We start from the raw sequence: 26,365 nt of genomic DNA, 5'->3' as shown, positions 1-26,365 counted from the left end.
GAGCAGCGGCTTTACTTTGAGCTCCCCGCGGATGACAGTGCTTCTCACCCTATCTCTAAGGGAGAGCCCTGCCACCCGGCGGAGGAAACTCATTTCGGCCGCTTGTACCCGTGATCTTGTCCTTTCGGTCATAACCCAAAGCTCATGACCATAGGTGAGGATGGGAACGTAGATCGACCGGTAAATTGAGAGCTTTGCCTTCCGGCTCAGCTCCTTCTTCACCACAACGGATCGATACAGCATCCGCATTACTGAAGACGCCGCACCGATCCGCCTGTCGATCTCACGATCCACACTTCCCTCACTCGTGAACAAGACTCCGAGGTACTTGAACTCCTCCACTTGGGGCAGGGTCTCCTCCCCAACCCAGAGATGGCACTCCACCCTTTTCCGGGCAAAAAGCAGAGACCTAATCCTGCAGCTACCAAACCGGATCCCCTCAACGCCTTGACTGCGCCTAGAAATTCTGTCCATAAAAGTTATGAACAGAATCGGTGACAAAGGGCAGCCTTGACGGAGTCTAACCCTCACTGGAAACGTGTCCGACTTACTACCGGCAATGCGGACCAAGCTCTGACACTGATCATACAGGGAGCGGAATCATAAATTACAAAATAAATTTTAAAAAGTATCTATGTCGAGTGTGCAATACAACGGTGCTGCTTTTGTTTTGAAAAGCGTTATTTGTATTAATTCCGTGCGGACGTATGCTCGTGCGCGATTGTGAGTGAATGTGAACAGCGGCAATCACAAATGACAAAATAACTTTAAAAAAACATCTATGTCGTGCGTGCAATACAACTGTGCTGCTTTTATTTTGAAAAGTGTTATTTATGGGCGTATGTGTAACCTGTGAGTGAAGGTGCACAGCGACAAGTAATGCCCGGTTATCCCCCGAGATGCTAAAAAGAGAAAAGTTGATGACGAATGCCGTGTTTTCAACAAGACATGGACTGCCAAGTATTTCTTTACGGAAATTAAAGGTAAAGCCGTGTGCTTAATTTGTGGTACACAGGTTGCCTATTTCTGGGGCTGAGGTTGCTGAGGTAGATAAAAAGCTCCTCGGTGGCAAGGCCCCAGGGGTAGATGAGGTCCGCCCGGAGTTCCTTAAGGCTCTGGATGCTGTGGGGCTGTCTTGGTTGACAAGACTCTGCAGCATCGCGTGGACATCGGGGGCGGCACCTCTGGATTGGCAGACCGGGGTGGTGGTTCGTCTCTTTAAGAAGGGGAACCGGAGGGTGTGTTCTATCTATCGTGGGATCACACTCCTCAGCCTTCCCGGTAAGGTCTATTCAGGTGTACTGGAGAGGAGGCTACGCCGGATAGTCGAACCTCGGATTCAAGAGGAACAGTGTGGTTTTCGTCCTGGTCGTGGAACTGTGGACCAGCTCTATACTCTCGGCAGGGTCCTTGAGGGTGCATGGGAGTTTGCCCAACCAGTCTACATGTGTTTTGTGGACTTGGAGAAGGCATTCGACCGTGTCCCTCGGGAAGTCCTGTGGGGAGTGCTCAGGGAGTATGGGGTATCGGACTGTCTGATTGTGGCAGTCCGCTCCTTGTATGCTCAGTGCCAGAGCTTGGTCCGCATTGCCGGCAGTAAGTCGGACACGTTTCCAGTGAGGGTTGGACTCCGCCAAGGCTGCCCTTTGTCACCAATTCTGTTCATAACTTTTATGGACAGAATTTCTAGGCGCAGTCAAGGCGTTGAGGGGATCTGGTTTGGTGGCTGCAGGATTAGGTCTCTGCTTTTTGCAGATGATGTGGTCCTGATGGCTTCATCTGGCCAGGATCTTCAGCTCTCACTGGATCGGTTCGCAGCCGAGTGTGAAGCGACTGGGATGAGAATCAGCACCTCCAAGTCCGAGTCCATGGTTCTCGCCCGGAAAAGGGTGGAGTGCCATCTCCGGGTTGGGGAGGAGATCTTGCCCCAAGTGGAGGAGTTCAAGTACCTCGGAGTCTTGTTCACGAGTGGGGGAAGAGTGGATCGTGAGATCGATAGGCGGATCCGTGCGGCGTCTTCAGTAATGCGGACGCTGTATCGATCCGTTGTGGTGAAGAAGGAGCTGAGCCGGAAGGCAAAGCTCTCAATTTACCGGTCGATCTACGTTCCCATCCTCACCTATGGTCATGAGCTTTGGGTTATGACCGAAAGGACAAGATCACGGGTACAAGCGGCCGAAATGAGTTTCCTCCGCCGGGTGGCGGGGCTCTCCCTTAGAGATAGGGTGAGAAGCTCTGCCATCCGGGGGGAGCTCAAAGTAAAGCCACTGCTCCTCCACATCGAGAGGAGCCAGATGAGGTGGTTCGGGCATCTGGTCAGGATGCCACCCGAACGCCTCCCTAGGGAGGTGTTTAGGGCACGTCTGACCGGTAGGAGGCCGCGGGGAAGACCCAGGACACGTTGGGAAGACTATGTCTCCCGGCTGGCCTGGGAACGCCTCGGGGTCCCACAGGAAGAGCTGGACGAAGTGGCTGGGGAGAGGGAAGTCTGGGATTTCCTGCTTAGGCTGCTGCCCCCGCGACCCGACCTCGGATAAGCGGAAGAAGATGGATGGATGGATGGATGGATGGATGGAAGGTTGCTGTGTTTAAAGAATATAATTTGAATCGCCACTACATGACAAAGCACGAGGAAAAATACCGGAATCTGTCTGATGAAGCGCGCGCAAGGGAGGCTGATGCGTTGATGGTAAAACTGCAAACCCAACAAGGACTTTTTGCCAAATTTCACACCCCCAGATATGCAGCCGTCAGGACAAAGTTTCGTAATTTCTCACAAAATTGCCAGAAAAAGTAAGGTGTTTTCTGACAGAGAGTTTGTTAAGGAGTGCTTATTGGACTGTGTTGCGCTGATATGCCCGGAGAAGAGGGGCGCATTTGAGAACGTGTCACTCTCCCGACGCACTGGAAACTTGGAGCTTCAGCTGAAGAACAGAACGGCCAACTTTGACTGTTTTTCGCTGGGTTTGGATGAGAGCTGCGATGTACGTGACACCGCCCAGCTGCTCATCTTCTTACGTGGGATAACTGCAGACTTTCAAATCACGGAGGAGCTGGCAGCCATGCAGTCAATTAAAGAGACAACCACAGGGTAATGACTTGTTCACATAGGTAAATGCGTGTTTGGACATGTTAGGACTGAAATGGGACAAGCTGGCAGGTGTGACAACAGATGGTTGTCCAAATCTGACGGGGAAAAATGTTGGACTTTTAAAGAGGATGCAGGATAAAGTGACAGAAATGGACATTTTTGCATTGTATTATACATAAGGAAGTGTTGTGTAAGACAGTGTTAAAAATAAAACCATCTGCTTTTGTACAAAGTTAAGTTAGGTTAAATGAAATTATTATTATTATTGTTATTTATCCGGGTTGGGGAGGAGATCTTGCCCCAAGTGGAGGAGTTCAAGTACCTCGGAGTCTTGTTCACGAGTGAGGGAAGAGTGGATCGTGAGATCGACAGGCGGATCGGTGCGGCGTCTTCAGTAATGCGGACGCTGTATCGATCCGTTGTGGTGAAGAAGGAGCTGAGCCGGAAGGCAAAGCTCTCAATTTACCGGTCGATCTACGTTCCCATCCTCACCTATGGTCATGAGCTTTGGGTTATGACCGAAAGGACAAGATCACGGGTACAAGCGGCCGAAATGAGTTTCCTCCGCCGGGTGGCGGGGCTCTCCCTTAGAGATAGGGTGAGAAGCTCTGTCATCCGGGGGGAGCTCAAAGTAAAGCCGCTGCTCCTCCACAAAGAGAGGAGCCAGATGAGGTGGTTCGGGCATCTGGTCAGGATGCCACCCGAGCGCCTCCCTAAGGAGGTGTTTAGGGCATGTCCGACCGGTAGGAGGCCACGAGGAAGACCCAGGACATGTTGGGAAGACTATGTCTCCCGGCTGGCCTGGGAACGCCTCGGGATCCCCCGGGTGGAGCTGGACGAAGTGGCTGGGGAGAGGGAAGTCTGGGCTTCCCTGCTTAGGCTGCTGCCCCCGCGACCCGACCTCGGATAAGCGGAAGAAGATGGATGGATGGATGGATTTATCTTACGGTACATCAAAAATAATTTGAGCAAAATTTAATTGAAATATTGTCAGTGTGGCCCTCCAGCAGTGCTCAGGTTGCTCATGCGGCCCCCGGTAAAAAAATAATTGCCCACCCCTGCCTTAGAAGTACCAAGGATGTCATACACTTACAGTCCAAGATAAGTGACCAGCAAAATGACTCACTTGCTGCGTCGCTTAAAAAAAAACAGTGTTTCTGTACCATAGGGTCGGGGCCCATTGTTGGGCTGCCAGCGCCCCCTAGAGGGCAGCCAAAAATACCATTTTTCTCAGCTGTGTTCCGTATGTGACGCAGCGGTACTGAGTTGTAATACACTTTGGCACCACTTGTGACAGGAATGATAATCTCAACGTCGGGAGCTAAAGTCATATGTATTTCTTAAGCGCAAAAATTATGACAAAAGTGGTAAAGAAGTATTTTCATTTGCACCTAAATTTTGTTGACAGTTTAGTTAAGAAACATGTCAATTATTAATTTAGTAAATGTATTTTAGTACAACATAATCGTATGTAAATGTATATACCGTCTGTTATCTATGAGTCCCTTCTAATCATACTTGCCAACCATCCCGAATTTTCCGGGAGACTCCCGAAAATTCAGCGCCTCTCCCGAAAACCTCCCGGGACAAGTATTCTCCCGAAAATCTCCCGATTTTCAGCCGGAGCTGGAGGCCACGCCCCCTCCAGCTCCATGCGGACCTGAGTGAGGACAGCCTTTTTTCACGACGGGAGGACAACAGGGTGACAAGAACTAAATCATCCAGACTAGAGATAAATTGTATTATTATGTTTATCTTACCTAAAAATACATATATTTATTAATTAAAATAAAAAAAACTAAATACATTTTTACTATATTTTGCTAATAACATCAAAATTAATTGTATTTTTATTTGTTATTTTTTCTGACTCCTTATTACATCCAGCCTTAGAATTACACATTAAAATAAACATACTTGAAATAATTAATTTTAAATGATCATAATAATTCATTTAAAATGACCATATTTAATTATTAAAATAATTGCTTGTTTATCAACAACTTTAGCATTTTATTCATTACATTTTGAAGCTCTCAGAAGCCAAGTTATGTTATATTCCTTAAGATTTATTTATGCAAGTTTGAAATATCAATTATCTAAACACAGTTTTGTTTGCATATTTTCAGGATGTATATATATATATATATATATATATATATACACCGTATATTCTATGCGCCTTATAATGCGGTGCACCTTATATATGAACAACGTTTTGAAATAGGCTATCCATTGAAGGTGCGCCTTATAATCCGGTGCACCTTATAGTGCAGAAAATACGGTATGTATGACATACTTAACTTGGTGAATTCTAGCTGTCAATATACTCCTCCCCTCTTAACCACGCCCCGCCCCCAACCAAGCCCCCCGACCACGCCCCCCACCCCCACCCCCACCCCCACCTCCCGAAATCGGAGGTCTCAAGGTTGGCAAGTATGCTTCTAATGCAGTATATTTTGTTAGTACTTATTTTTGTAATCAGCCTGACCTAAGCTTAGGGTTTATGTGTTAAATAAATAATACTTGTGTTGATATAATTAGATATTGAAGTGCTTTATTACAAGCGAGTGTCATTAAACAGGTCTGCAGTCCTGGAGGAGGTCAAGTCAAAAAATGAGGTACTCCTAGCTGGAGAAGCCAAACCATCAGTTTCTATATATCCTCCTTTCTGTCTGTGGGTGTGTGCTAAGTCAGGACAGCACATCCTGACCATAAAATTAGATGTTTGTGTGTACGTGTCTGGAAAAGAACTGCTTTAAGTCATAACTCAAATGTTGGCGTCAGGGACGTCACTAGCTTTTAAGGACAGGGGGGGGACTTAGAAATTATTCATTGTTATTATTATTATTTTAAAAAAATGCACGGGACGAAATGAAATGCTTCCCGGGACGATGGCTTTTAACCATATATTTTCTTTTTCTTTTTATGTATTTATTCATTTTACATTTTATATTAAATGTCTTGGTTTTTCCTCCCTCTGAAAATCCTATTAAATGTTTAACAAGCCATCCTATAATAATAAAACAGCTCTTAATGTAACAATACAATAAAACAAATATATTTAATGATGTTTTTTTCATTATTTTAACAATAGGCTAATGTATATTACTTTATATAGATTCTACAAGAAACACAAAACTTTAAAAAATAAATGATTTACAATTGCACACACAAGGTTTTGTGCAGCTTCACTCATTGTAAAGGAAGATAATGTGCTTCGTACACCTGCAGGACCGCAAGCAAGGTCGCAGAGAAAATGCGGGCTGGAATTTGAGTGATGTGGGCATTTTTTATATGAACAAGTGGAATGGATTGGATACCGACGCACGAAAGGGGCTCTCTACCTTACGCTATGAAGTGAGGGGAAACTGAGTGAATAATAACAGGTTATATGATTATTTATTTAAACTCATATTTGGGCCATTTTATAATGAATATGTCGGTATTTATTTGTAAAAAAAACCAAAAAACCACCAAATTATTTAGGGGGGCCCCCCTAAAATAGGCCTAACAACGCCAATGGTTGGCGTTGAGCAAGATAGGGAGTCTTTTCTCGAGGATATGGTTATCACTTTTGCATTCTGAAGTCCCAATTAGGGCCTCTTTCCTATGGGAAAGAAACTGAAATACCACTGTTTAATTAAACTCGGTGGTTTGCTTTCTCCAAGGTGAATATGAACATTCACCATATGTCGAACATAATATGAGTTAATTAATTCACTTCAATATAATTATTGGATAAAGATCGAGAGTAAGATGACTAATTTCGTGTTAAAATTTGAGTGGACTGCTGTTACGTTCCACGTAGTGGTGGTTTGTTTGTTTTGTGTTTCTTCTTCTTTTGTTTGTACAGGTCACACTCAATCACGGCCTCTGCTGCCAATCAACCGGTTCCTGTTCCCAGCTGCTGCTCATTTCACCTGTTGATCAGCCAGCCAATCCCAGTCCACCATTCATCCTCCCAGCCTGTTTAAAACCACCTGCTCACCACTGGATCAGGGTGGATTCTTTTTCTGACATGCTGTGTGGAGCTTGGAGAGACGCTACTTTGTCTTTGACGCTATTTTGTTTTGTAATCATTTTTGTTAAACTCTTTGCTAAACTTGTGCCACCTGTTTTTGAGTCTTCCTTTTTGTTTTACCTTTCAACTTTTGTAAGTATCTGCAGCCTAGTCTTGGGAAAGGTTAGACAGAGGCCTCTATTAGTGATGGTTTGATGAGGCATCATGAAGCGTTTCGACACATTGCAAAACTGTATTGATACTGTGTCGATACTGTGTCACTAAATACTGACATCTGCTGGACATTAAAAATCCCTACAGGCAACCTATGGACCGACTCAACTGACACTGATTTGATGCCCTAGTACAGGGGTCACCAACCTTTTTGAAACCAAAAACTACTTCTTGGGTACTGATTAATGCGAAGGGCTACCAGTTTGATACACACTTAAATAAATAAATATATTGTCATTTGTACGTTACACGTAAGTGTGATTTAAACAAGAATAGCTAAATAAATAAATTTATATATATATATAAAAAAATGGGTATTTCTGTCTGTCATTCCGTCGTACATTTTTTTTCCCTTTTACGGAAGGTTTTTTGTAGAGAATAAATGATGAAAAAAACACTTAATTGAACGGTTTAAAAGAGGAGAAAACAAGAAAAAATTTAAAATACAATTTTGAAACATAGTTTATCTTCAATTTCGACTCTTTATAATTCAAAATTCAACCGACAAAAAGAAGAGAAAAACTAGCTTATTTGAATCTTTTTGAAAACATTTAAAAAAGAATTTATGGAACATCATTAGTAATTTTTCCTGATTAAGATACATTTTAGAATTTTGATGACATGTTTTAAATTGGTTAAAATCCAATCTGCACTTTGTTAGAATATTTAACAAATTGGACCAAGCTATATTTCTAACAAAGACAAATCAGTATTTCTTCTAGATTTTCCAGAACAAAAATTTTAAAAGAAATTCAAAATACTTTGAAATAAGATTTAAATTTGATTCTACAGATTTTCTAGATTTGCCAGAATATTTTTTTTGAATTTTAATCATAGTAAGTTTGAAGAAATATTTCACAAATATTCTTCGTCGAAAAAACAGAAGCTAAAATATTTATTATTCTTTACAATGAAAAATAAATAAATTTACTTGAACATTGATTTAAATTGTCAGGAAAGAAGAGGAAGAAATTTAAAAGGTAAAAAGGTATGTTTGTTTAAAAATCCTAAAATCATTTTTAAGGTTGTATTTTTTCTCTAAAATTGTATTTCTAAAAGTAATAAGAAGCAAAGTAAAAAATAAATGAATTTATTTAAACAAGTGAAGACCCATCCATCCATCCATTTTCTACCGCTTATTCCAAGTGAAGACCAAGTCTTTAAAATATTTTCTTGGATTTTCAAATTCTATTTGAGTTTTGTCTCTTTTAGAATTAAAAATGTCGAGCAAAGCGAGACCAGCTTGCTAGTAAATAAATACAATTTAAAAAATAGAGGCAGCTCACTGGTAAGTGCTGCTCTTTGAGCTATTTTTAGAACAGGCCAGCGGGCGACTGATCTGGTCCTTACGGGCTACCTGGTGACCGCGGGCACCGCGTTGGTGACCCCTGCCCTAGTATATACAATAATATAAACCAAGTCATTGTATTTCATTTAGGATTATTTCATATCTTCATTTAAATAAAAATATATTTGTATCTTTTTTAGATACAGTCAATAAATAATGTGAACATGTATCGTAACATGGAAATCTAAGAGAACGTGTTGTGGATGATTGTGGACTGGGAATTGTTTTAATTTTATTTTTTTACACATTTTTATAAAAAAAATAAAAATAAAAAAAAGTTTTTCCGACGTATTACATTTTAGACGATTTCTCTTCTTAGTTATTATTTCACCGGCTGTAGAAAAGACCCGCTCACAGGGCACAGAGGAGGCGACACAGTTGGCGTATCGGTCACGTGACCAAAACAGCTCATGATCGGTCACGTGACTTTCTAAAAGCGGTACACGCACCGACACAGGGTTTCGCTCTATGAGCTCGACGCATGCGCCGATGCATCGGTGTTGCCGGACCCATCACTAGTATAGAGAGTAGGTAGGTAAGTTTTTGGTTTATGCTAATTAAATAGCTTTAGTTAGTAAGCTTACCTTTCTTTTTCAGAGGTGTCTTTAGGTATGTTTTGTTCATTTCTTTGACAGCACCTGTATTCCCAAGCTAGGCTAGTGTGTCTTGTTGTAACCCCCCCCCCATGGTTACTTTTCAATAACACTCGTTTTTGTTTTCAATTCTTGGCTTCTGTGTCTTTAATTTACAACTCATTTGGTTTATACACTTTTATGTTGCGTTCTCCTGCGATCCCTAGACTCTAAGCCATCTGGGAACGTAGCATAAATTGGGGGCTTGTCCGGGAGTTTATTTCCTTGAATGTGAATTGTCTGTAGTTTGTTTGGCGTACTTGTGTGTGTGGTAGGCCATAATGGCATGTGTATTTGACTTACCGTATTTTCCGCACCATAAGCCGCCCTGGGTTAAAAGCCGCGCCTTCAATGAACGGCATATTTCAAAACTTTGTCCACCTATAAGCCGCCCCGTGTTATAAGCCGCATCTAACTGCGCTAAAGGAATGTCAAAAAAACAGTCGGATAGGTCAGTCAAACTTTAATAATATATTAAAAACCAGCGTGATGTGGGCGCGCATGGAGTCGTATATCAACATGGACGGAGCTGCGTGAAAAAAGCCACCCGGCCTCTTCGCGTAAACTTACCTTAACCACTCGCTCATCTTTTCTTCATCCATCCATCCCTTCGAGTTAGCTTTTATGATGACGCCGGCTGGAAAGGTCTCTTTTGGCAAGGTCTTCCTTTTGAATATCACCATGGGTGGAAGTTTCTGGCCATTAGCATGGCAAGCTAGAACCACAGTGAAGGATGACTTCTCATTCCCTGTGGTGCGAATATTCACCGTACGTGCTCCCGTTGTATCCACAGTGCGGTTCACAGGAATATCAAAAGTCAGTGGAACCTCGTCCATGTTGATAATGTTCTCTGGCCGGATCTTTTTTTCAGCTATCTTGTTTTTACAATATGCACAGAAAGTAGCCAGCTTTTCTTGAAAGTCTTTAGGCAGTTGCTGTGAAATAGTAGTCCGTGTGCGGATGGAGAGATTGCGTCTTTTCATGAACCGTAAACCTGTCGCTTAGTAGGAGCCATTTTGTGGTCTTTACAGATGTAAACACACAAAGGAAATGAAACGTAATAACCGCGCGCTTCTTCTTCTTCTACCGGGGCGGGTGGTTGCTTACAGTAGAAGAAGAAGCGCTTCCTGTTCTATGGGGGCGGGTGCTTACCTTGGCGGTTGCTTGCGTAGAAGAAGAAGCACTTCCTCTTCTACGGGGAAAAAAGATGGCGGCTGTTTACCGTAGTTGCGAGACCGAAACTTTATGAAAATGAATCTTAATATTAATCCATATATAAAGCGCACCGGGTTATAAGCCGCACTGTCAGCTTTTGAGTAAATTTGTGGTTTTTAGGTGCGGCTAATAGTGCGGAAAATACGGTAGATGAGTTTATTTGTAAACCGTCAGAAAAAGTACTTGATAGCTGCCGTAAGGCAGATTTAATTTTGATTGGGGCACACTATGACATAGACATTAGTAATGTCTCTCTGAAAAAGGACATCAAGTCTAAAGCGTGGGACCAACTCGTCACCCTTGGCGTGTTTTCTCTGTCCTCAGATGCTCCCAGCTCTGATGCGGCAGAGGATACTTCTGTCTGTAGTCCTCTTGTTTCAGATGACGAGGCCGTAGGCAGAGTACCACTTACCTTCCCCAAGTTTCAGGGATTTTCGTTAGAGGCCTCTATACACTACACACGTAGGATTTGTTTGTGTATAGAGACACCAGGCTTAGTGGTGGCTGTCACCCTTGTATGTTTTGGACCCCCTCTTTGGCTAGAGTAGGTAGGTAAGTTTTTGGTTTATGCTAATTAAATAGCTTTAGTTAGTAAGCTTACCTTTCTTTTTCAGAGGTGTCTTTTGGTATATTTTGTTCATTTCTTTGACAGCACCTGTATTCCCAAGCTAGGCTAGTGTGTCTTGTTGTAACCCCACCATGGTTACTTTTCAATAACAGTAGTTTTTGTTTTCAATTCTTGGCTTCTGTGTCTTTAATTTACAACTAATTTGGTTTATACACTTTTATGTTGCGTTCTCCTGCGATCCCTAGACTCTAAGCCATCTGGGAACGTAACATAAATTGGGGGCTTGTCCGGGAGTTTATTTCCTTGAATGTGAATTGTCTGTAGTTTGTTTGGCGTACTTGTGTGTGTGTGGTAGGCCATAATGGCATGTGTATTTGACTTAGATGAGTTTATTTGTAAACCGTCAGAAAAAGTATTTGATAGCTGCCGTAAGGCAGATTTAATTTTGATTGCGGCACACTATGACATAGACATTAGTAATGTCTCTCTGAAAAAGGACATAAAGTCTAAAGTGTGGGACCAACTCGTCACCCTTGGCGTGTTTTCTCTGTCCTCAGATGCTTCCAGCTCTGATGCGGCAGAGGGTGCTTCTGTCTGTAGTCCTCTTGTTTCAGATGACGAGGCCGTAGGCAGAGTACCACTTACCTTCCCCAAGTTTCAGGGATTTTCGTTAGAGGCCTCTATACACTACACACGTAGGATTTGTTTGTGTATAGAGACACCAGGCTTAGTGGTGGCTGTCACCCTTGTATGTTTTGGACCCCCTCTTTGGCTAGAGTAGGTAGGTAAGTTTTTGGTTTATGCTAATTAAATAGCTTTAGTTAGTAAGCTTACCTTTCTTTTTCAGAAATGTCTTTTGGTATGTTTTGTTCATTTCTTTGACAGCAGCTGTATTCCCAAGCTAGGCTAGTGTGTCTTGTTGTAACCCCATGGTTACTTTTCAATAACACTCGTTTTTGTTTTCAATTCTTGGCTTCTGTGTCTTTAATTTACAACTCATTTGGTTTATACACTTTTATGTTGCGTTCTCCTGCGATCCCTAGACTCTAAGCCATCTGGGAACGTAACAACTGCGGGCCCCTCTGTCGTGACAAAGTTGGGCTCCGAGGTCAAAAAGGTTAAGGAATTGTTAGAATAATTGTTTCTAAATTATCCCAAAAACTTTGTGTTACATCGAGGGTCTGGTGAGAAGACAAAAGGTGTCTTTGAAACCTACCAAGAGTAAGGCTCGTAAAACTCCACTGTGTAGGGCAGGGGTCGGCAACCTTTACCAGTCAAAGAGCCATTTTGACCAGTTTCGCAAATTAAAGACAACAATGGGAGCCACAAAAATCTTTTGAAATTTAAAATGAAATAACACTGAATACAAAGTTGTTGTTTTTTGCTTTGTGCTATGTATAAACCGAGGCACGGGAGAACATCTGCACCGTAACACAACATAAACACAACCGAACAAATACCCAGAATCCCATGCAGCCCTAACTCTTCCGGGCTACATTATACACCCCCGCTACCAAACCCCGCCCACCTCAACCGATGCACAGAGGAGGGGGGGGGGGGTGTGTGTGGGGGAGCAGGGTTGGGGTGGGGGCTGCATGGGATTCTGGGTATTTGTTCTGTTGTGTTTATGTTGTGTTAAGGTGCAAATGTTCTCCCGAAATGTGTTTGAACCAAAACCAAACAAGAATGACAAAGTGTGGCACATTATTAGTAAGAGTGTTAAAGTTGTTTTATATGGCCACCGTCAGTGTAACCTGTGTGGCTGTTGAGCAAGTATGCATTGCTGTCACTTACGTGTGCAAGCATAACAAGAGGCTGGGCTGGCACGCTGTTTATACAGATTGTAGAGGGCGCTAAATACTGTACCATCATGGCATGCCCTTATTATCAATGTAAGGGTGAAAATCGGAGGATATTAATCCCGGGAGTTTTCTGCGAGAGGTACTGAAATCTGGAAGTCTCCCGGGAAAATCGGGGGGGGGGGGTCGGCAAGTATGCAGCTGAGCCGCATCGGAGTGATCAAAGAGCCGCATGCGGCTCCGGAGCCGCGGGTTTCCAAACCCTGGTGTAGGGGGAAAGCAAGATGAAGGTGTTATTTCATGTATGGTAATCAACAGAAAGATATTGTTCCAACCCAAGGACTTCAAAGCAGAGAGATGACAGGATCTGCCCAATTTCCAGACGACCTCTTTTTGAAGTATTTTACGAACTCTTTTTGAACTATTTTATGGACCTCTTTTTGAAGTATATTACGGACTCTTTTAGAACTATTTTATGGAACTCATTTTGAACTGACCTTTTTCTGTGAATTGTTTGCGACCTTTGTCCTTTGGAAACAAGGGTGGCCATGTGGTCGGGGAGGGTCCAAAATAAAAAGGAGGCGTGCAATCTTTTGGCAGAGCGTGCTGAGATACTGAACGAGGGTACAGTGTACAGACGACTCTCCTCAATACTGAGTCCAAATTGAATTCTGTCTCTGTTTAATTCTTTGCCTCTTGTCTTGTTTAATAGATGTCATCAGTGTTTGAACCTGACAGGAACCCTGAGTAAAAAATTTTTTTTTAAATACTATTTTATTTGCAAAACAAGCAAACATGAAGTTGATGCTAATGATTAAATCATGTGATCTTAATGTGATCATCCCGTTTTCAACTCACACAACCGAGATCTTTGTTTGAGGCGAAACAACAAACAATGAAAAGTCTGAACAGACCAGTGTCACCAATGTGGACTCATTCTGATCCCTTTTTGACCTTTTCAACTTTGCTGCTAATGTTCACTCCCGCTCCTCAGATGCCTTTTACAGCCTCAGCAGGCAGCTGTTGTACGCCAAGAACGCTCCCATAAAGCCCTGCATGCTACCTGCACACCACCAAACACATGGGGGGGGACTATTTGGGGACAATTATGGAGCATATGGCGGGAGACCAAAAAGTGGTTGTATTTAAGCAAGGTCTGCTGAATATTTGTATTACATGTCTGCACGACAACACAATTATACTACACGCACACGCTCTCACTTCATTGGAAATACAACCCGGCTGTTTAAATAAAAAAACATTCCCGCTCAAGAATCTTACTTTATTCCATTCAAGCCTGTAACGCCTCACATTGGACATACACTGTATTGCCAAAAGTATCCAAATGATGAGAATCAGGTGTCCTAATCACTTGGCCCGGTGTATCAAATCAAGCACTTAGGCATGGAGACTGTTTCTACAAACATTTGTGAAAGAATGGGCCGCTTTCAGTGATTTCCAGCGTGGAGCTGTCATAGGATGCCACCTGTGCGAGAAATCCAGTCGTGAAATTTCCTCGCTCCTAAATATTCCAAAGTCAACTGTCGGCTTTATTATAAGACAATAGAAGAGTTTGGGAACAACAGCAACTCAGCCAAGAAGCGGTAGACCACGTAAACCATAGTGCAAAGACTTTCTGCACAGTCAGTTGCTACAGAGCTCCAAACGTCACGTGACCTTCTAATAAGCCCACGTACAGTACGCAGAGAGCTTCATGGAATGGGTTTTCCATGGCCAAGCAGCTGAATCTAAGCCATACATCACCGAGTCCAATGCAAAGTGTGGGATGCAGTGGTGTAAAGGACATCACCACTGGACTCTAGAGCAGTGGAGACGCCTTCTCTGGACTGATGAATCACACTTTTCCATCTGGCAATCTGATGGACCAGTCTGGGTTTGGAAGTTGCCAGGAGAACGCTACTTTTCGGACTGCTTTGTGCCGAGTGTGAAATTTGGTGGAGGAGGAATTATGGTGTGGGGTTGTTTTTCCCAGGAGTTGGGCTCGGTCCCTTAGTTCCAGCGAAAGGGACTTTGAATGCTCCAGGATACCAAAACATTTTGGACAATTCCATGCTCCCAACCTTGTGGGAACAGTTTGGAGCGGGCCCCCTTCCTCTTCCAACATGACTGTGCACCAGTGCACAAGGCAAGGTCCATGACAGAGTCTGGTGTGGATGAACTTGACTGGCCTGCACAGAGTCCTGACCTGAACCTGATAGAACACCTTTGGGATGAATTAGAACGGAGACTGAGAGCCAGGCCTTCTCCACCAACATCAGTGTGTGACCTCACCAATGCACTTTTGGAAGAATGGTGGATAATTCCTATAAACACACTCTGCAACCTTGTGGACAGCCCTTCCCAGAAGAGTTGAAGCTGTAATAGCTGCAAAAGGTGTCATATTGAACCCGATGGGTTAGGAATGGGATGGCACTTCAATAGTATGGCAATATAGTGTCATCGCTGGCGTGCGGTCCGCCACTCAAATAGGTCAGCATGCAACAATTTTTGTTAAAACTTTATTAGATTAGGTAGTGTAGAATTTTTCATAGCTGTTGTTTTTTCCTCCTGTTGGAGCGTTTTTTTTGTTTATACATTTTATAGCATATACGGCGCCAATTATAGTTCGTCTTTGCTTTTGTGTTTTCCTCCGTTCGGAGTGATTTTTGGTTGTTCCTATTTCTTTTTGGAACCTTTTTTGCCGATTAGTTTTTGGTTAAAATAGATATTGTAATCCTTGACTTTGGGGGTGAAAAGGAAGCTGTCAAAATAAAAGCCTGTCTAAGTTCCCTACTCTGCATCTGAGTCCTATCCTTTTTACCAAGCCTGACAAATGCACTCCCAACAGGTGGAAAAGAAAGGGCATCTCTATCCTCCTTCAAAACCGTAATAAAAGAACACCTCCAGGCAACGTCAACCCTAGACTAACACCCTCCCTTCCGCATCCCACCTCCCCGGATTGTAAATAATCAAATGTAGATACTTTTTCTTATACTTTCTGATCTCTCTCTCTATGTCCACTACTTGCTGTACATATCCTACCAAATCAGTCCTACACTGTTCCAATGTCCATTTCTCTGTTCTCAATTGTTGATGACTGAAGTGTTGATATCAACCAAACCCAAACCCCCACCACACCCCTCTCTCCATATCCCACATCCCGGATTGTAAATAATGTAAATAATACTATGTATATACTCTGATGATTATCTTGTGTGATGACTGTATTATGATGATAGTATATATTTGTACCATGAATCAATTTAAGTGGACCCCGACTTAAACAAGTGTAAAAACTTATTGGGGTGTTACCATTTAGTGGTCAATTGTACGGAATATGTACTGTACTGTGCAATCTACTAATAAAAGTTTCAATCAATCAATCAATCAATCAATCAATTTGTTTCATGCCACAGTAAGTCTTGTTTGTTCTATGTCCATAGTTAGGCTAAGTTCCTTAGCCTTTCGTGCAATCGGCACGCTTTCCTTTTGTTTTAGTTCCTGTTTTTTGTCCTGTGTAGGATTAATTAATTAATAAATAAGTTCCTACTTGCTACCCTTGTCCGGAAGAGTCCGTTTGCATCCCGGGGGAACAAACTTTGCAGCAAGCTGCGAAAACCCCCGTGTTATGACAGATACCATGTTGTGTAGAAGTGTACTTATAACATACTTGCCAACCTTGAGACCTCCGATTTCGGGAGGTGGAGGGTGGGGGCTGGGGGCGTGGTTGGGGGTGGGGCGGGGGCGTGACTGGGGGCGTGGTTAAAATATATATATATAAGAAATACTTGACTTTCAGTGAATTCTAGCTATATACATATATATATATATATATATATATATATATATATATATATATATATATATATATATATATATATATATATGTATGTGTGGGAAAAAAATCACAAGACTATTTCATCTCTACAGGCCTGTTTCATGAGGGGGGGTTCCCTCAATCATCAGGAGATTTTAATGGGAGCATCCTGATGATTGAGGGAACCCCCCCTCATGAAACAGGCCTGTAGAGATGAAATAGTCTTGTGATTTTTTTCCCACACATACATATATTGCGCTCTACTACGGTATCGAGCACTATTTTTTGGATAACCTTATTAAGACATATATATATATATATATATATATATATATATATATATATATATATATATATATATATATATATATATATATATATATATATATATATATATATATAATTACATGTATAAATAAAAGAAATACTTGAATTTCAGTGTTCATTTATTTACACATATACACACACATAACACTCATCTACTCATTGTTGAGTTAAGGGTTGAATTGTCCACCCTTGTTCTATTCTCTGTCACTTTTTCAGAACACACACAATATACAAATATACATTATAAAATCAATAAGAAAACGGGAGCTCTAATTCGGGAGTCTGAATTAGGATCAGAAGTCCCTATATAATTATTGCGCACTCACGTCGCCTTGTTGTATTGATTACTGCAGCTGTGCACTGGATTCATTCACAAATACAAACTACAACTCACAAACACTTTAGAGTTAGGCTCCACCATCAGAATGTGTACTTAAGTTAAAAGTTAAAGTTAAAGTACCAATGATTGTCACACACACACTAGGTGTGGCGAAATTATTCTCTGCATTTAACCCATCACCCTTGATCACCCCCTGGGAGGTGAGGGGAGCAGTGGGCAGCAGCGGTGGCCGCGCCCGGGAATCATTTTTGGTGATTTAACCCCCAATTCCAACCCTTGATACTGAGTGCCAAGCAGGGAGGTAATGGGTCCCATTTTTATAGTCTTTGGTATGACTCGGCCGGGGTTTGAACCCACAACCTACCGATCTCAGGGCGGACACTCTAACCACTAGGCCACTGAGTAGGTACTTAAACTTATAAAGATCACATGGATATTATTCAGTGAGTTGATTCACCAAAACTAACCTGTTATACAGGAGGAAAAAGCACACAGGACGTTTCAATTGTTCACAGACTGGTCGCGCTCATCAGAATGACAAGACACTTCCGGTCTGCAGGTGATAGCATTCAATTGGGAAGAAACGCCCTACTGCCCCCTACTGACCAATGTGAATACTGATAAATGTGTAATGACAGCTCCAAAAACGAATTCAAACCACAAAATAAACTAAATAAATCAACACAAAAATGTGACACATTATGGGTGGGTCACATATGCATGTACAGTAGATGGCAGTATTGTCCTGTTTAAAAATGTCACAACATTGCTGTTTACGGCAGACGAACTGCTTTACGGTAGACGAAAACTTGACTGCTGTTGTTGTGTGTTGTTACCGCGCTGGGAGGACGTTAATGAAACTGCCTAACAATAAACCCACATAAGAAACCAAGAACTCGCCCTCCATCATTAGCTGTTTATATTGTAGGAAAGCGGACGTGTGAACAGGCTGTCAACTCGTCACTCAGGTCCGCATGGAGCTGGAGGGGGCGTGGCCTCCAGCTCCGCCTGAATTTCGGGAGATTTTCGGGAGAAAATTTGTCCCGGGAGGTTTTCGGGAGAGGCGCTGAATTTCGGGAGCCTCCCGGGAGGGTTGGCAAGTATGACTTATAACAATTGTATAGACTAATGATACTGTTTATATGTAGAATATCAACATTGATACAAAAAGCCAAAGGAAAAGAAGGCAGACGAGGGTGAGATGTGACACCAGCACTGACTCTAATGGAAACATCTCGACTTTCCCGTGTGATTGAGACGCGGTGATGACAGGCGGCGTGCAGAGCAACAACTGTGTGATGTACAAACCCCGTTTCCATATGAGTTGGGAAATTGTGTTAGATGTAAATCATTTTCAACCCATATTCAGTTGAATATGCTACAAAGACAACATATTTGATGTTCAAACTCATAAACATTTTTTTGTTTGTTGCAAATAATCATTAACTTTAGAATTTGATGCCAGCAACACGTGACAAAGAAGTTGGGAAAGGTGGCAATAAATACTGATAAAGTCGAGGAATGCTCATCAAACACTTATTTGGAACATCCCACAGGTGAACAGGCAAATTGGGAACAGGTGGGTGCCATGATTGGGTATAAAAGTAGATTCCTATGAAATGCTCAGTCATTCACAAACAAGGATGGGGCGAGGGTCACCACTTTGTCAACAAATGCATGAGCAAATTGTTTAAGAACAACATTTCTCAAACAAGCTATTGCAAGGAATTTAGGGATTTCACCATCTACGGTCCGTAATATCATCAAAGGGTTCAGAGAATCTGGAGAAATCACTGCACGTAAGCAGCTAAGCCCGTGACCATCGATCCCTCAGGCTGTACTGCATCAACAAGCGACATCAGTGTGTAAAGGATATCACCACATGGGCTCAGGAACACTTCAGAAACCCACTGTCAGTAACTACAGTTGGTCGCTACATCTGTAAGTGCAAGTTAAAACTATCCCATGCAAGGCGAAAACCGTTTATCAACAACACCCAGAAACGCCGTCGGCTTCGCTGGGCCTGAGCTCATCTAAGATGGACTGATACAAAGTGGAAAAGTGTTCTGTGGTCTGACGAGTCCACATTTCAAATTGTGGACGTCGTGTCCTCCGGACCAAAGAGGAAAAGAACCATCCGGATTGTTATAGGCGCAAAGTGTAAAAGTGTCATGTCTGTGTAATCATGTTTTGTCTTAGTCATGTTTTGTTTAGTTTCTGGCTTTTCACTCCCTTGTCTTGTTTGCATGATTACCCATTAGTTTCACCTGTTCCACATTTGGACTCATTGTGCACTCTTGTTTGTCACCATAGCAACCATTAGTTTTCAACTCTCACGTCACGCACCTGTTTCACGTTTTGAGTCACGCACCTGCTTTCACTAATCATGTCCATAGTATTTAAGTTCATTCATTTTCTGTTGTTCGTCCTGACGACCTCAACACATTTATGCTCTGTTCATGCCTGATACTTCTTTTCATGTCAATTCCTCAAGCAACTACTTTTGTCCAAGCCAAGTAAGTTTTTGTTCCATATTTATAGTCTTTTTGGTTTCATAGTTTGTTCTCCGCCATTGTGCGTGTTTTTTGTTTGTACTTTTTTGCTATAGCCTTTTGGCTTCATAGTTTATTCTCCGCCACTGTGCGCGCTTTCATTTATTCCTTTTTTTGATAATAATAAATCATGTACCTTCATTCCCGTCTCGCACGAGCCAACTTTCCGTTGCATCCTGGAAAAGCACACACCTCGGACCAAGTCATGACAAAAAGCCAGCATGTGTGATGGTATGGGGGTGTATTAGTGCCCAAGACATGGGTAACTTACACATCTGTGAAGGCGCCATTAATGCTGAAAGGTACATCCAGGTTTTGGAGCAACATAGCAACGTTACCATGGACGCCCCTGCTTATTTCAGCAAGACAATGCCAAGTTACATCAACGTGGCTTCATAGTAAAAGAGTGCGGGTACTTTCCTGGCCCCGCCTGCAGTCCAGTCCTGTCTCCCATTGAAAATGTGTGGCGCATTATGAAGCCCAAAATAGCACAACGGAGACCCCCGGACTGTTGAACAACTTAAGCTGTACATCAAGCAAGAATGGGAAAGAATTCCACCTGAGAAGCTTAAAAAAATGTGTCTCCTCAGTTCCCAAACGTTTACTGAGTGTTGTTAAAAGGAAAGGCTATGTAACACAGTGGTGAACATGCCCCACTTTGTCAACAAATGCTTGAGCAAATTGTTGAACAGTTTAAGAACAACATTTCTCAACCAGCTATTGCAAGGAATTTCGGGATTTCACGATCTACGCTCCGTAATATCATCAAAGGGTTCAGAGAATCTGGAGAAATCACTCCACGTAAGCAGCTAAGCCCGTGACCTTCCATACCTCAGGCTGTACTGCATCAACAAGTGACATCAGTGTGTAAAGGATATCACCACATGGGCTCAGGAACACTTCAGAAACCCACTGTCAGTAACTACAGTTGGTCGCTACATCTGTAAGTGCAAGTTAAAACTATCCCATGCAAGGCGAAAATCGTTTATCAACAACACCCAGATACGCCGTCGGCTTCGCTGGGCATGAGCTCATCTAAGATGGACTGATACAAAGTGGAAAAGTGTTCTGTGGTCTGACGAGTCCACATTTCAAATTGTTTTTGGAAACTGTGGACGTCGTGTCCTCTGGACCAAAGAGGAAAAGAACCATCCGGATTGTTATAGGCGCAAAGTGTAAAAGGCAGCATGTGTGATGGTATGGGGGTGCATTAGTGCCCAAGGCATGGGTAACTTACACATCTGTGAAGGCGCCATTAATGCTGAAAGGTACATACAGGTTTTGGAGCAACATATGTTGCCATCCAAGCAACGTTACCATGGACGCCCCTGCTTATTTCAGCAAGACAATGCCAAGCCACGTGTTACATCAACGTGGCTTCATAGTAAAAGAGTGCGGGTACTTTCCTGGCCCGCCTGCAGTCCAGACCTGTCTCCCATTAAAAATGTGTGGCGCATTATGAAGCCTAAAATAGCACAACGGAGACCCCCGGACTGTTGAACAACTTAAGCTGTACATCAAGCAAGAATGGGAAAGAATTCCACCTGAGAAGCTTCAAAAATGTGTCTCCTCAGTTCCCAAACCTTTACTGAGTGTTGTTAAAAGGAAAGGCCATGTAACACAGTGGTGAACTTAAAGAAATATGTTGTCTTTGTAGCATATTCAACTGAATATGGGTTGAAAATGATTTGCAAATCATTGTAATCCGTTTATAGTTACATCTAACACGATTTCCCAACTCATATGGAAACGGGGTTTGTACTTTCATGTATGCGTGCCACCTGCACTTGAGAAATGAGAACATTTAAAGAAGTCCGGCGAACAAACAGCCGCATTGTACTCTTGTGATTGTTAGTAATAGTGATGGAGGAGGAGCTTGTGCTCTCTAAGTGTCCTACATTCTCAAGCATTCTTGCATTGCAGCCAGCAGTGGAAACACGGGCACAGACATGGAGAGAGACGGGCAGAACAAGGCAGTGAGGCTCAGCCATAGACACAGTAGACTGCGTGGGGAGAAAAATCCACTAATTGATGGAAAGATCCCTGGCCAGTCTCCAGTTTGACCACAGGGCTGTTCCCAGCCACCAGAGAATGTTTCATTGTTCTGGCTCCACTTCCTTCTTTTCTCTATCTCTGTTGAATTTTTTCACCGGCTTTCACGGCCGTGCCACTTCCAGCCAAAAGAAACCAGTTAATGATTAGATTTCTCCTCCAAACATATTGCTGGGTGTTGTGGCCAAACAGCTCAATTTTTGTTTGGTAAGACCGCTTGGAGGGAAGTTCTGTGGTCGGATGAAACATAAAAGGTGAGGCCTTTAATCCCAGGAACACCATACCTACCGTCAAGCATGGTGGTGACAGTACTATGCTCACCTTTTCTCCTCCAAACATATTGCTGGGTATTGTGGCCAAACAGCAAAATTGTTGTTTCATCTGCCATCACATGGACAAAGATAAGACCTTCTAGGGGAAAGTTCTGTGGTCTGATGAAACAAAAATGTTTGGCCACAATACCCAGCAATATGTTTGGAGGAGAAAAGGTGAGGCCTTTAATGTCAGGAACACCATTCCTACCGTAGAATTTTGGCAGTATTATAATAAAAGTCGTCATTTTGCTCAACGCAAGTCAAAATGTTACAAGAAAAAGTTAACTTTTGTGCAATATTACGATAAAAGTTGGAATTTTATTCAATAATAATCACAGTTTTACAAGAAAAGCATTTTCGCAATTTTATGAAAAAAATTCAACGTTTTACAAGAACAACAAAAAAAATTGCCAAAATTTTATATGACAAATGTCACCATTTTGCATTATAAAGTAATAATTTTACTTAAAAAGAATTAATAATTTTCCGAGAAAATATTGCAATATTACAGAAAGAACATGAGAAATGTTTGCCAATTTTTATAAGAAAAAAGTCGACACATTGTGAGAAAAAGACTGCTTTTAGTTCTTTTTTTTTTTTCAGAATTTTTTGTTTGTAATTGGTTTTCAATCTTCATTATTTACTTACAGTATGTCGCTATATACATTTGAAAAAAACATTTTTACATTTATTTTGGCCATAAGTGGTGCATGTCAATTTATTCCACATGTTGACCAGAGGGGGGGCACTTCAAATTCTTACACACACTTGTTATTTCATATGTTGACCAGAGGGAGCACTTTTTTTTTTTTTTTTTTTTTTTTAAATAAAGAAATACAATCATGTGTGCTTACGGACTGTATCCCTGCAGACTGTATTGATATACAAAGATATATAGTGTATATATTGTGTTTTTATGTTGATTTAATAAAAAATAAAAAATAAGAAAATTAAAACATTTTTTTTTTTTTTTTTTTTTTTTTTCCCTTGTGCGGCCCAATACCAATCGGCCCGCGTACCGGTACCGGTGGTTGGGGACCACTGCCTTAGAGCGTAGGGCGAGACTAGGACTAAGTGTGCAGCTCCATGCGTTCTCCTCATGAGCTAAATGGAACTCTGTCTCTGCATGATTCCTTGCTTCTTGTCTGATTAATAGATGTCATCAGTGTTTGAACCTGACACCTGTTTTGCTGCCAATGGAACTGGTGCTTTACAGAGAGTAAATGGGACAATGAAAAAGAAGGATTCTTCAGGACAAGCTAAAATCATCAGCCCGGAGGCGCAGTTGGGTGTTCCAACAGGACAATGACCCCAAACACACCTCAAAAGTGATAGAGGAATGGCTCAATCAGGCGAGAATGAAGGTTTTAGAATGGCCTTCCCAAAGTCCTGACTTAAACGTGTGGACAATGCTGAAGAAAAAAAAAAAGTCATATTTCCACTGATGTTTCAAAACTCTACACTCAAAATCTATTTTTACGTTTCCCCAACTACTTTCATTGTGAAAGTCACTGACTGTTCAGTCCGAGATGGCGGACGACTGGCGTAAACACTCCACAGTATATAATAAATACATAGAGCTATGTTGCCCCCTTGTGGGACTGTGCCGTCACAACTCCCTCCTCCAACCCATAACAAATGTGGACAATGCTGAAGAAACAAGTCCATGTCAGAAAACCAACACATTTGCACCAATTTTGTCAAGAGGAGTGGTCAAAAATTCAAGCAGAAGCTTGTGGATGGCTACCAAAAGTGCCTTATTGTTTTTTTGTGAGCAACAAGTATGTGCTCCAATCACTCTATCACAAACAAAATAAGAGTTGTAGAAATGATTGGAAACTCAAGACATGATGTTCTTTACAAGTGTATGTACACTTTTGACCAGGACTGTATGTGTGATGATACAAGTAGATGCTGTGTGTATTAGAATAACAATACACGATCTATTTTAAAGCCGTGTGGGTTCCTTCTCTGAAAGTATGTCGCGGGTCTTCAGCTTGTTTTACATGTTGCGTGCTTTCATGTGTGCTTCCTGTCTACTCCGTCGCTGACAGAAATAATGTAGGAGTGAGAAAGAGCCGGCAGATTGAAAGAAAAAAAAAAAATGTTTCCTGTGTTTTGTTTTCTTGCATACATTTCCTCCGAATGTCCCATTTTCTCGCTGTTTGTGCGCGTCTCCTTTTTGATGTGTTATTTAATACGGGAAGCCTCCGAGGGGGAACGCTCATATGTATTCAAATTTATGTTTATTAGGAGGGAGGCAGAGACGCAAATGAGGACTTTGCGGTGTAAAGATGTGATACACAACATGACACAGGAAGATACACAATATGACACAGGAAGATGCACAATAAGACAAAAGAAGATACACAACATGACACATTGGGAGGCGCAATAGAATGTTCTAGGGTTAGACTGGTCTCAAAATGTATATTGGCAAAGCTTTGAAAATATACAACAAAATGCCTATTCTGTCTCTGCAATCAATGATGACAATATGACACAGGAAGATACACAACATGACACAGGAAGATACACAATATGACACAGGAAGATACACAATATGACACGGGAAGATACACAACATGACACAGGAAGATACACAATATGACACAGGAAGATACACAATATGACACGGGAAGATACACAACATGACACAGGAAGATACACAATATGACACAGGAAGATACACGATATGACACAGGAAGATACACAATATGACACAGGAAGATACACAATATGACACAGGAAGATACACAATATGACACAGGATGATACACAACATGACACAGGAAGATACACAATATGACACAGGAAGATACACAATATGACAGAGGAAGATACACAATATGACACAGGAAGATACACAATATGACACAGGAAGATACACGATATGACACAGGAAGATGCACAATATGACACAGGAAAATACACGATATGACACAGGAAGATACACAATATGACACAGGAAGAAGCACAATATGACACAGGAAGAAGCACAATATGACACAGGAAGATACACAATATGACACAGGAAGAAGCACAATATGACACAGGAAGATACACAATATGACACAGGAAGAAGCACAATATGACACAGGAAGAAGCACAATATGACACAGGAAGATACACAATATGACACAGGAAGAAGCACAATATGACACAGGAAGATACACAATATGACACAGGAAGATACACAATATGACACAGGAAGATACACAATATGACACAGGAAGATACACAATATGACACAGGAAGATACACAATATGACACAGGAAGATACACAATATGACACAGGAAGATACACAATATGACACAGGAAGATACACAATATGACACAAGAAGATACACGATATGACACAGGAAGAAGCACAATATGACACAGGAAGATACACAATATGACACAGGAAGATACACAATATGACACAGGAAGAAGCACAATATGACACAGGAAGATACACAATATGACACAGGAAGATACACAATATGACACAGGAAGATACACAATATGACACAGGAAGATACACAATATGACACAGGAAGATACACAATATGACACAGGAAGATACTGTCGGAGGCAGATATTTACATATATCCGAATTTAAGTTGTACTTCTTTCATTTCTTAGTCATATTTGAAAACAACTCGTGTTTTCCATTTCTTCTCTTGATGCTCTGTCAGCAAGTATACTGTGTGTGTTAACCTTGAGTTCTTTGGAATGTATTATGACTAGGGAGACGAGACGAGGGGTTTTTGGCGTTGGGAAAACAGACCATTTTGGGAGGCGCAATAGAATGTTCTAGGGTTAGACTGGTCTCAAAATGTATATTGGCAAAGCTTTGAAAATATACAACAAAATACCTATTCTGTCTCTGCAATCAATGATGACAATATGACACAGGAAGATACACAATATGACACAGGAATATACACAATATGACACAGGAATATACACAATATGACACAGGAAGATAGACAATATGACACAGGAAGATACACAATATGACACAGGAAGATACACAATATGACACAGGAAGATACACAATATGACACAGGAAGATACACAATATGA

General features: G+C 41.8%; 1 protein-coding gene across 1 annotated transcript in view; it reads right to left on the bottom strand.

The window, feature by feature from the left end:
- The window catches only part of LOC133620505 (protein shisa-8), a 248,240-nt gene that overhangs the window by 32,940 nt on the left and 188,935 nt on the right, over positions 1–26,365 (bottom strand). The gene's annotated exons all lie outside the window — the stretch shown is intronic.

The sequence above is a fragment of the Nerophis lumbriciformis genome, linkage group LG24 (assembly GCF_033978685.3).
Source record: "Nerophis lumbriciformis linkage group LG24, RoL_Nlum_v2.1, whole genome shotgun sequence".
NCBI classification, from domain to species: domain Eukaryota; kingdom Metazoa; phylum Chordata; class Actinopteri; order Syngnathiformes; family Syngnathidae; genus Nerophis; species Nerophis lumbriciformis.
Note: the sequence above shows the minus strand (reverse complement) of the source record. Positions and strands in the feature narration are given on the sequence as shown.